The 13331-nt window shown below is 40.7% G+C and overlaps 1 long non-coding RNA gene across 1 annotated transcript; it reads left to right on the top strand.

Annotated features, from left to right (window-relative positions):
• Window positions 1–4112: 4112 nt before the first annotated feature.
• LOC120395992 lies at window positions 4113–13094 on the top strand. Its single transcript, XR_005592914.1, has 3 exons — window positions 4113–4236; window positions 6131–6181; window positions 12584–13094. It is a non-coding gene; the product is annotated as an uncharacterized LOC120395992 (long non-coding RNA).
• Window positions 13095–13331: the final 237 nt, after the last annotated feature.

Here is a 13331-nt window from a genome sequence, read left to right on the forward strand (position 1 = left end):
GTGAGGGCTGTAGGAGCAGGGTGAAGGATGGAGGACAGTCTTTGCCCCTCTGCACACCATTCTCAGCAACCCAACTGCCACCAACAAGAGCCCCATAGATACTTCAAGGGGGGCATGGAGACAGTGGTCAGTGAAGTGAAACCTGAAGATGACGAGGTGGACGAGGAAGTGGAGTTGGAGGAGGATGGGGGACAGGAAACAGGTATGCCTGCTGGCACGGTGAGCCAGCCCCAGTAAGTACTCATGCTTCGATACTGCAAGGAGACGTGAGGTAGTGCTCTGCTTTTTTCAATCAGGGTAGAAGACGGATTGAAATAACCATCACAGGTACCATTTGTATTTGCTTCTCATTCCCCTGTGCAGCTAGACAGAAGGGGCCCTGTGGAAAAAAATTGTTTATGCACACCAGGCTGTCCCAGGAATCCTCCATAGAGAGCTCTACAAAACTTTCTTGGACGTACTCTGCAATCTTCTGCTGCAGGTTTCCTGGGAGGGGTGCCTTTTTCTCCCCCACCCCCCATGGTAAGAAACTTTGCCACACCACTCGGCAATTACTTTTGCAGGCACCATAGCAGCACATAAGCAAGCAGCATACGGGCCCAGTGTGCCGCCAAACACATACAGGAGCTGCACCCTTGCATCCTCGGTTACGGTGCCAGTATTCAGAATAGTAGCCCTAGGCGCTTGTAGTGATACCCCTCTGAAATCCTCCCCACCCTTTGTTCCTTCTTTCCCCTTCTCACGTGGGCCAACTCAGCATGGCTGGGGCTCTTGCCGTGCTGTGTGCCTGCCAAGGGAAAATGGTGTTCCTGACTTGTTTGGATCAAGGCTGTGAGTACACTCACAATAGTGCCTCTCTCTATTGTTTCTTTAGCATCTTCAGATGTGCCCTTGAGCATCTCCTTCTGCACACCAGCTGAGTGGCTCTCTCTGATCAGCTGAAACAAGAGAAGTAAGGAAGACATGTTCTGGGAGGTGCTGCAATCCTCTGGTGCTTCGGATTGTGAGCAGAGAGCATGGACAGAGGCTATCAATAAAAAAAATTCCACAGGAGAGGAAACGGGAAAGGAGTGGATGATGCAGCTGCTCCAGGACCAGACAAACATGCTGAGGTCCCTGACTGAACTTCAGGCGGAACACATCCATGCTCACCTCCCCCTGCATCCCATACAAAATGGCCTTCCATGGCCTTGCCACACACATTCCTGGGCCATCGCAGTACCCTATGTACTCCACCCCGAGCGACGTGTGTCACAATGACAGCTGGACATCTACCCAGCTGTGAGAGCCTCATTTGCAAATGTGCTCTTGATTTTCATGTTCCTTGCAGAACATAGAAATGTTTGCATCGGTGTTTAATAAAAATGTACTTATAGAAAGAGAATGAATCTGTATTTGTCTCTTATGTATGGTGGTTGCTGCTGAAATTCATAGACAGGGTTAATCAGTGTATTTGAATTGTAATACTAATGTGCACACCAGAAAACAGTGCCTGGCTTAATGCATTATAGAAACCCACATTACTGTGGCTCATTGTCAAACTGATTCTTTAAAGCTCCCTGTTGAGCCCCTCTAACAGCCCTGGTATCTGGCTGCTCAAAAGCAGCAGCCGCGCAATCCATCTTAATGTTCCACCCCTGCTGAAACTTATCCCACTTAGCTTCACAAATGTTATGCAGAGCACTGCAGGCTGCTATGACCACGTGAATATTTTCTTCATTGAGTTCTAACCTGCCAGAGTGGCAGCATCAGCTACCCTTTAAATGGCCAAAGACACATTCAATAGTCATTCTGCACCCTCTGAGCCTGTTGTTGAAGAGCTCCTTGCTGCAGTTAAGGTTGCTGGTGTACAGCTTCATGAGCCACAGAAGCAAGCGGTAGGCTGGGTCTCCAAAGATCACTACTGGCATTTCCACATCCCAGTTGGAATCATCTGGTCTGGAAAGAAAGTAACTGCTTGGAGCTTTGTGTACAGGCCAGTGTTCCTGAAGATGCATGTATCATGCACCTTCCCTGACCACCCCGCATTGATGTCAGTGAAACAATCCCAGTGCCTGCAATACCATAGAAAAGTAGCTCTTTCTGTTGATGTACTCTGTTACAATGTGGTCTAGGGTGAAAATGGGGATATGCTTGCCATCTATCTCCCTGCTGCAGTTAGAAAATTCCACTGCTGCAAAGCCATCCACTATTTCACACACATTGTCCAGAGTCATAGTCGTTCATAGCAAGCGGTGATTAATGGCCTTGCACACTTGCATCACTGCAACCCTCATGGTGGATTTCCCCACGCCAAACAGATTCACACCTGATCGGTAGCAGTCTGGAGTTGCCAGCTTCCACACAGTGATCAACATGTGCTTCTCAGCTGTTGGGGCAGCTCTCATTTTGGTGTCCATGCGCTGGAGGGCAGGGCAAGTGCCACATACAGTTCAAGGAAGGTGACTTTGCGCATCCAAAATTTCTGCCGCTACTGCTCATCATCCCATATCTGCATATCAGTGTGATCCCACCACTCAGTGCTTGTTTCCAGAGCCCAGAACCAACTGTCCACCATGTGCAGCTGCTCAGTGAATGCCAAAAGCAAGCTTGAATTGTTTCTGTCCAGGGCACACAGCAAGGCAGACATCATGGCATCATCATCAGATTCACAGCTCATGAAATACTGGGGGATCAGTTGTGTTGTGTTCATAACACTTATCACAATACCAAAGAGCAGTGCAGGATCCATGCTTTCAGAGAGGAGGGCTTGCAATTTACAGGGGTTGGTGAGAAGTGGTGTGAAATGTAGTAGGAAGCTCATGGAAAGATGGGACAAAAAAACCTACATCATTGGATGCTGAGCCCACCGCTATGAGGCACTGCGATCCCTTGCCAGAACACCCAGTGGCAGATGGTGGTGAGTTGCACAGTGGGATAGCTACCCACGGTGCACTGCTCTTTCTGTTGATGCAAGACCACCAACTGTGGATGTTCTCAGCTGTCACAAGGCACATCCAAAAGTGGTTTAATTACAGCAGTGGATGAAGGTGGTCTTAACTTCAGTTGAGGGATAGCTCAGTGGTTTGAGCATTGGCCTGCTAAAGTGAGGGTTGTGAGTTCAGTCCTTGTGGGGGCCATCTGGAGCAAAAATCTGTCTGGGGATTAGTCCTGCTTTGAGGAGGGGTTTGGACTAGATCTCCTGAGGTCCCTTTCAACCCTGATATTCTATGACTTAACTTCGTAGTGTAGACATAGCCTTAGTCTGATTTAGCAGGATTTTACACCCTCTTGGCCCTCTGTCGCACAGGTCTAAATGATTACACATTGCAGGGCCGCAGACAAAAGCCCTAAATCTCTACTCCAGGGGCCTGGTTCTGATCTCACACCAATTTCATGCTGGTGTAACCCCATTGTCTTCAATGTAGTTACTCCTGATTTGTTACTGGTTTGAGAACAGCATCAAGCCCTAAACCCCTATGTTAAATCTCAAGGAGAAACTTCCAAAAGTTACAGATAAATGCTCAGTGTCTGCCAGTGCGATATATGGCAAGCCTTGGAATGTACACCATGGAGCGCAGACACGTCTCCAGCACATGGGACACTTACTTAGTGAGCTAATCTACCAGACTGACTTAATTCAGAAATTTGATGGGCATGGCTGGATGCCACATTTTGATTGGCTGAAATGTTCCTCCAGTCCTTGCCTTACCTTCTGTCCTCCCTCAACTACATAGCAACCTCACTATTAATTGAGCAATCAGATTCCTTTTTTTTGAAAAAGGACACTTTGAAAACAATTCTTAATTATTTTAAAAAATGCTAATAAATAGCATTAATTCCCAATGAGAAGAGCACTCCTGATTACTTGCTACAGATCTATTTTATTCCTGAGCAGCACTGTAACAGAGCTCTTGGAGGGCCAGGTTTCCTAGTGGGTAGTGCACCCAGTATCCCCTCCCAACTGGACGGCCATTCATTCCAGTTCCTCACCCAAGGATGGGTTTAGCTTCACTTTGGGTTGCAGTGTCTTTGCTCTCTTCTGATCAGAGAGGCAGTGAGACTGGAATGTGGCTTATGCCCCTCCCACAGCAACAGCAGTTGGGAAGGGAGCCCAGGCCCTTCCACTCTCCGGGGCTGCAGCCCAGGGGCCTATCAGACTCAACAGTGTTTGATGCCTTGGAGAGCCCTCAGAGTTACCCTCCCTGCTCACTTCCTACCATCCATCTCTCCCGACGGCTCCAAGGCCAATATAAGGTAACAAAAGAAAAAGAAAAGCCAACTGAACTTTCAGCCCCAACTGGGCTCAGCAGACCTGTTCTTCACAGGGCGGCTTCTTCCGCATCCTTGTCCAGGAACCCTGAAGTTAGGTCTGACTTCTTCCTCAGCTTCTCCTTCTGAGCTCCCATTGGCGCACACTCTGCGGGTCTGGAGGGGCAGGGCAATCTGGGCCCAGTACTGTCCTTTAACCCCTTTGGGCCCAGACAGGTCTGTGCACTCCATCAGACGCATACACCATATATTTAGTGCCTCACTCAAGCTGCTGATATTATTTATGAGAGGAAAAAGCACCAGGGGAAAGTCTTCAAGAAATATTAGTGTTTCAGGCTATCTTCCTGAAATCAATAATGAAGAACTTTCATTTGGTCTAAGAATTCAGTTATTGTTGGAATTCTATATTTGATTTCTCCTTATAAATTGCTATTAAAATGGCTCTGAGGTTTAGCGCCAGCAGCCTAGGGGCCAGATCCAAAGCATGTTAAAATCAGTGGAAACACTCATTGATTTCAATGGGATTTAAATAGGGGCCCTAAATAAGGGAGGCAAGATCCCTACCATACAAATTTGGTCCCTAAGACTAGAATTGCCCTTTTCAAGGCTTAAGTAGGAATAAGTTTTATATAATTTATTATACCAATTTCTTCTACCCCTCCTGGATCAAGCCAGACTATGGAAACTATGGCCTCCTGTCAGCAGAAGGAGACAAATCAGTCTTTCAAATTCATATTCTCAGCCCTTGTAGGCGGGCCAATTCCAGTTGAGAATTCTAGTTCATTTCCTGTTTCAAGCAGATGGAACAGCTCAGTCCAGCAGAACAAAAATGTTAATTAGTTATTTCTCCTTTTAAGCTTTGCTGTTTATTTGTTGTTACCTCAGCTTTTAATTTGGGCAGGATTTTATTATTTTTGTTATGATTTATTATTCTATTATCTTAGCACCTAGGAGCCCTTATCACGGACCAGTACCCCATTGCATTAAGCACTATAAAGACACAGACCAAAAAGACAGTCCCTGTCCCAATGGGCTTGCAATATAGATATAATCTAGATACAGATGGGAGTACAAGGAAACAACGAGATGATATTGATCAGCATGATAGCGATAGGCAGTGATCAAGGTTATTGTAGGCATCATAGCAAAGGACAATTTAAAGGAGGGCTTTTAGTATTTAGATCTTTTCTAGGTTTGTTATTTTTATCTCCCCTATCGGTGCTCAGTCCAGAGTTGTCTGTGACGTGCAGCCCGCCATCCTGTGCCTCAGTCCAAGAAAGCACTTAAGCATGTGCATAACTTCAGGTACGTGAGGAGTCACATTGAAGCCATTGGGTTTACACCTGTATTTAAGTGCTTTTCTGGACTGGGGCAATGGTATCTCCCTCAAGGGATATTTTAAATTAACCCTCTAAATAAACCTTACCCTTTGGGGTGGAGTATTAGCTAGCCAGGCTTAGAACACAACGTTAAGGAGCTGGGGGGAAGCTTGTTACAACCTGTACTGTGCTTATTATGTGTCTAAACAGAGGACTCCAGGGGTATAAATCCAAGCCCTTTTATGAGCACTAAAATCACTGGAAACCTTTTTTAATCACACCATAACCTTTCCATGGAGAGGCTTATTGAACATAATACGAGCGTAGCAATACTGATCCAAGGAGAACCAGCCACCATCCGAGGTGTTCTCTTGATTTATAGCTGCAGCAGCATGCCCGGCATGAATTTCATATAACATGATAATATTCTATCAAATCTAGGAGCTATACACTGAACCCTATATAGATAACTGGTTGAACCTCACATTGATAAGTCAGGATGTGATAATCATGTCTTTCCTTCAGCATGAAATAATGTGATTTCAAATGCCACGCTTTAGGTGTAGAAGCAGTAATCCCATTATCAGTCATGAACAACGAATTACACTCCCGTAAGTATTAATTTTGTTTGTGGTTATATAGTGGCACTGTTAGAGGGCAGGCAAGCTGGGAGAATTGGTTTTTACATGCCAAATATATCTGGTATTTCACCTGTACTTTTCTCTAAATCACCTATACTTATATATTAGTTATTGCTACCAATATGAGGATATTTACTTCACATTGACTATGTTCTTGAAAGGAAGAAAGAAAGAAAAAAGCTGCATTTCAGTGCTGAATTGGGGGTGACCCCTGCATATCTTTGTCCTTTGGCCAGGAATATATACTTCCTAATGTTGGTAAAGTGCTGAGCGTCTCAGGAAAAAAGGTGTTATAGAATGGTGGAGTAGCATTATTTTGTAGATATGCTAATAACCTTCACATAATGGAATGGGTGACAAAGAACAGTGAGGGAGACTGACATAAATTGCCTGCTGGAAATCTTTGTAGATTCCCAAGAAAACTGGGTGTGCAGGTAATGCCTGACAGACAGAGCCTGACTGATTGTGCAAATCTGCAGAAGCAGATAGATGGATTTCCATCATCCTTCATACCATTTCCATCCTTTGAAGCTATGACACACATTTTGATTACATTCTGTTATGATTATTATTTTATCATCATCATTATAAAACATTTATTTAATGCTGTAAATTTACACAGAGCTCTGAGAAGTCACATTCCTCTTCTGTAGATCTTAAAGTCCAAATACACAAGAGCTTTATAATTACATGACACAAAATATTATATTGGGGAAAAAAGCCAACTCATCTTCCAGCCCATGACTTTAGAATTCTTTCTTAAATTCAAATATAACTCCATGAACTAAGCATGTTATCTGTGTTTAGATTATAGTTATATGCCTAATGCATATATTATTTATTGTATTTAATTAGATTAGATTAGATATTTGCCTATCCAAACACTGAGCATGTGTTCAATAAAATAAACACTGCAGTTAGAAAACAAAATAGACCAAGAGGAAAAAAATACAGATTCTGCCCTTCGTCAATCCACCCTAAGCCACTTGGATTATGAATACCCACCTGTCCTAGACTATTATAGTTGGAGAAAATGAATTGGGTGTGCTGTCTGAAATATCTAGGCCATAGTGCACATCAGCATCACATCATTGTATTCACCAGTTAAGAATCTGGATTGTAATTAACCCAAGCGAACAGTGTTTAAATAGTTAAGCACTTAGACAGGACAAAGTATATTAAAAAAAGCACTGCCCCGCTCTGGTACACTTCAAAAATGGAATGGTTTATGAAAACCTCCATTACTCTGCTATACATATTTTCAGAATCTCCTTTTGTGGCTTATTAGTTATTGCCAAGATTTTTTCCTCTATAAGTGGAAGCTCTTGCCTTCATGGGGCAGGTTGAGCCACCTAGATAAGAGGGCCTGATCTCGTGAACTGCTGAGTGCCTCATGCAAGGTGTTGAGTGCTCTCATTTGAAGTCAGCGATTCTGTAATTGATTGTGATGTCATGAGTTCTTCCTTTCTTCCTCTCTTGTATTCTATGCTTGCTTTCTTTCCTCTGGCTTTCTTCTAAAGGCATGTATGCATATAGGTGTATGCATGTACACATAAATACTGTGTGTCTTAAAGGTAATGAAACTGGAGTAGAGCTGTGAAATTTTTTTTTATCAATAGTTTATTCACTGAAAAATGCAGTTTTGAGTTGACTGAAACTGTTTGTGAATTTGGGTTGAATCCAGCAAATAGTTTTAGATAGAAACAAATGGGGAAACAATTATGGAAAAAGTCAAAATTTCTCCTTTCAGCATTTTCAAAATGAAATGTTTCTACTTTTCATTTCAAAGTGGTGTTTCATTCTGAAATTTAACTAGCTTTAACAGGGATGAAAAGGGGGAAAAACACCAAAACCTAAATGAAACATTTTGTATTAGATTGAACAAAATGTTTTGTTTGACCTAAAGGGGGAAGGGGCTGAATTTTTGTTTCAGCAAGAAAAAAACAAAAGAAATTGTCTTGTCAGGACAAACAAAACTGGGGCTGGGGAGGAGGGATTTTTTAGTTCAGCCACTAAACTGAAAAATCAATTATTAGCTCTTAAATGGAAGTATAGGATTATGCTTCATTTTGGAGGGCACTGTGCGAAGAATTTGTGCAGTAGTTTGTAGCACCACTTAGATGAAGTATCAGTTTTTCAGTTCTCTGACTGGAGAAAAGCAGCACTTGCAGTTGTTTCTGAGGCTGAGAAGAAGGAAACTAAAAAAACCAATATGATCAAGCTGGAGACTGTACAATCCTTAACAAATGAAAAAGCATATCTTAAATTTATGCTATGAAAATGGTTTTTAAAAAATCTGATGTTTTCTGTTAGTCATGGGCATGTTGACGGTGTTCATCAGGGTAATAGCTGAGTTTCTCACTAATCTTAATTAAACTTCACAATGAAGCTCTGTGAATAATTGACTTTTCAGTTTAATTGACAGTTCCAAAAAATTGAAAAAAAGAATGGGCAAACCAAAACGTTGAAAAAATGTTTGCTTCAGGTTGAACAAAAAATTTTATTTGACCTGAAAGGAAATGTATCATTTTGATAGTGAGCTTTGTTTAAGGCTATTTTAAAAAAAAAATTTTTGAAAGAAATTTCTAAATAAAAAGTAATTTCAAATCAAAACATTTTGAAAATGTCAGAATGAAACATTTTGATTTTTTTCCGATTTTTTTTTCTGACTGAAACAATTTGGCAAATTTCATATGATTTTACAAAATGTTTTGGTCAACTCAAATCTACATTTTTTGCCACCAAAAAAAAAAGGGTTTTAGTCGAAAATGTTTGTTCAGCTCTATCTTACAATAGCCTTGTGCAGCATACATATATTATCTCCATTTTAGCCATCCTTACACACACACACATACACACACACACATTTGTTCTGGATTCTTAAATGTAAGGACTCCATATTCTTCCTTTTCCCCACCCCCTACAGGCCATGGTCATTAATATCACCTCTGGCTAATCAGTAGTACTAACACACAGTGCATTTCTTACACCATGCTTTAAGTTCTTGTGTTCAACCTCCATGGCTTGGAATCAAAGAATAAACAGTCTGTCTCAGATGACAGATCTCTCTACTCCCTCTACAATATGCTATGCCAGCACCATTCATATGGCCTAGTTTACTTTTATAACTCTTGCATTGGACACCTTATGAGTTGACACAATGGATTCCTGTGGAGAACGACTTGTCAAAATGACATTTTTGTAAAATCTGCAGTTGTCAATCATCTAAAAATAAACACAGGATCAAAGTTCTGTTTACCACAGGATTAATAATTATCTTATTGATGTGAACCAGAGCACATTGACACAGTAAAACTTTCCTGTGCAGTTTGACATCTGTATGTTTAGTTTATAGTGACTTATGATTTCAGTCAATATTTACAAATATTGGCATTGGATAGCTCCTGCTTGTCATGTAATGGGTTTTTTCTCAATGGAATTTCCGTGGGCAAACCGAAGCATTTAAGTACCTAGGTATAAAAGTATGAAGAAACATTAACAAACTAGTGAAGATAAATTTAGATCCTATACTCTCTCAAATAACTAGTGATAAAAATAGGTGGCATCCTGTCTCTGTGAGCCTGCGGAGAAGAGTTTATACAATAAAAATGAATATTCTACCTAGGCTCCAATATATTCTAACTGGCCTACCTGTATATATTTCTCCATCTTATTTTAGAAAATATAACAACATTTTCAGAACCTTTTATGGGGTGCTGGTCAATGCCCACAACTATCACTTAAAAAAATCAAGTTCCCCAGAGCCAAGGGAGGAGTTTGAGCTCCCAGACCTACAAAATTACTATTATGCTTTTATCATGTTACAGATGTCAGATTTGGTTCCAGCATGCGAACACCCTTATATTCACATGAGTGGCAACTGAATGGGTATTAATGCAATTAATTTCCTCTGTGGGTCTGCTCCGTTCCTCTTTTTGTCCACTGGAGAAAAATCAAGTGCCTAGAGTGATGGTTACACAAAGGGTCTGGGCTATCCTCGCTAAGCGGTATCAATTTCAATCTCACTGTCATGCAACAGCACCTAGCTGGGTAACCTAGACTTACAAATTGAGGAAAAAAAACTATAATTTGGAAGAACTGGCATCATATGGATTTCCCAATTAGTCAAGAATTAGGGCTCTTCTAACACTAATGCAATGATATGACCTGCCATCCTCAGAGGAGTGGCAGTACTTACAACTAAAACACTTGCTAAAGTATCACTTTGGCCCAGTTGCCCTAGGACTGCCAGAGGGCCCAGAGCTACTGGGAACCTTGGAAATGCTTCATAAACTCCCCAGGCCCATGTCCATGTCCACTAATGAAGAGGAACTCTGTTGGTCTGGAGTTCTTTGTGAAAGTGTGGGAAGGGGAGTTATCGTAGCACTTAAAAGAACCTCCGGGGCAGAGCATATTACAAAATGTTAAAAAATGCTTCTGTGGATCTCAGGCTACGCCTAATGCAGCAAAAGATTTTATTCAATATGTCCTGGATGCCGCAGAGATTGTACAAGGTGGGGGCCTTGTCCTCTGATGTGTGTTGGTGCAGTAATAAAGAAAAAGGAACCCCGATTCGTATGCTATGGCACTGTCCAACAGTCAGGTAGCTGTGGAAAGAGGTGGACACAAGAGTGAAAATGGTGCTTGGCTTCAGCAACCAAACCTCAAATTGTATCCTAGATTATGTAACCACTATGATGGGTTTAACTTCATCACAAAGACTTTGGTTCTTGAAGGTTCTTACCAAGAACATGATTTTACAAAAATGAACTAGCAAGCTTATGCCCAGCATTAAGCAGCGGTATTCAGAACAGTCTGAGTTAGCCGAGAAAGAGAAAATAGCTTATCAACATAGTGAGCAAGTATATGAATTAGAAGAATTTGAATCCCATTTTGATACATTTGAATAAGAAATGCTGAGATAGCTCAAGTAATGCCAGACTTCCATTCCATCCAACTTTTGCAGGGGCTCCACTTTTTCCCTTTCTGTGTCCCCACTTTCACTTTTTTGCCTATTTGTGTACGTCTTTTGTTTGTTTGCTTTTTTGTTACCCGCCTATCTAATTTATTATGTCTGTGTAATATTGTCTGGTGTTGCATTGTTTGGTTTTGAAGCTTTGACAAGTTGTAAAGTTGCATAATTTTATTGGATATCCTGTTAAATGGGTGGCATTAGGATATATATACACGCTGTATTTTTGTTTGTTTCTTTATGACAATTAATAAAAAATTAATCACACGAAAACAAAAACAAACAACAAACACCACACCCCCACATACACACACATCTTGACTTGAGAGTTTATAACTCCATTCATTTTGGTCTGTAATCATTAAAATAAGATGTGCAGAATTTCCCCTCAGAACAGACACTTATTTCTAGAGGAGGAATGAAGAAAAATTGGGATTTAAGGTATGTTGGAGAAATTAAACATCTTTTCCCCTACTTTGTTTCTTAATGACATATTAAGGGAAGGTTTTATATTTACCTGGGTCTAAACATTTATTACTGTGGTATGTTTGCTTTAAAAAAACCTACAAAGTACTATGAAGAGGTGAAACTGAGGTCACTATTTAACTCACGGATCAATAGATCTTTTGCATCCTTGAACTGTAATGTCAAACATCATTGCCTAAGAAAGCCCTGACATTAAACCAGTTTTGCATTATAGATGCATCATGGGCTATATTCTCCTCTCAGTATGCAAATATCAGATGTATAAGCTCTATTAGATTTAATAGCTGTATGTATAAATCCCTTCTCATCAAGATAAGAATATTCCCTAATTTGAGAGTGTAAAAATATATAATATATAATCCATTTTTAAACTTAAATAGGATTCACACTGTTGATGCAGTGTTTATTCTCCCAACCCTGTTTCATTTCTTAAACTAAAATCCTTGCCCAAGCTCCTCTTATTCACAATGACTACACAAATTTAACATCTTTGTTATTCAAATAAGTTAGATCTTCTCTAAGAACTTCAGAGAGAAAATATGAATCCTGACAGAACAGCATGATATTCCCATATGAAAATCCTATCTGAAAGTGTCTACACATTTCAAATTAAAAATTAAAAGGAACCATTAAAAAGGAGCATGTTGTCTAAAATGTGTTGAAATGAGACATATATTTATTCTTCCCTAAGGTAAAACCTGTACAACTTTGGGTTTACAACCCATAAATTATCAAGTCATTTCTCACTTATAGAATAAATAGCAGCCTAGTGTGTCTGAGCCCACACATTAGCTGAAACTGGAGAGAGCTAAATTTACAAAACATTGAATCAATAAGTATGTGAGACTTAGTAAACAGCATGAAATTCAATAATTTCAGCAAGAGGGCAATGCAACTAATCAGCTGTTTTTCAGTTTCTCCTGAAGTTTCTCTGAGTGTTCACAGAGCTGCCAGCAGCCCCCTGAAAACTTTACAAAGTCAGCAGAAGAGAAAATATGCCACAAAATGGGAAATGAGGAAAATGCCATTAACATGATGAAACGAAGAGCAGATTCATAAGAGCCAAGCTGAGCAACTCACACAAAAGGTTGTGCAAAGCAAGATTTGGTTGGTTTTAGGTCTTTTTTGTCTCTTATGAGTCCAGACACTAAGTTGTGAGGTTTTTGTCCTTTCCTTTAAAATGTTCAGGACAGTCAGGGTTATTTTTTTTATTTCAATCTCATTCAATGTCATATATGTCCCCATTTCATTCTCCCACTGAAATCCATCCATCTTGACAACTATGCTCTGACTGACATAACAAGGCAAATGGTTTCCCAAATCACAACTTTGTAGACCAATATATGTAACAGATCAATGAAGCAAGTGTTCTCTAGGCTTGGATTTTTGAAAGGTTTTAAGGGAGCTAGGTGTCCAACTTCCATTTAATTTCAGGATCAAGTGCCTTTCAAAATCTCAGTCTTACAGCACAGACATAAGTACTGCAAACGTGAGTGCAACTTCTGTGATGGCCCAGCACAAGCTATATTCTATACAGTAGCCAATAAAGGACTATAGCAATCAGCATCATAAAACTTTTTTTGTACATTGCCTTTCAGGTAAAAAGCTCAAGTGCCTTGAAAGGTGGATAAGTAGTATTAATTCTCATTCTACAGCTGGGGA

This window comes from Mauremys reevesii, linkage group 1, assembly GCF_016161935.1.
Source record: "Mauremys reevesii isolate NIE-2019 linkage group 1, ASM1616193v1, whole genome shotgun sequence".
Taxonomy (NCBI): Eukaryota; Metazoa; Chordata; order Testudines; family Geoemydidae; genus Mauremys; species Mauremys reevesii.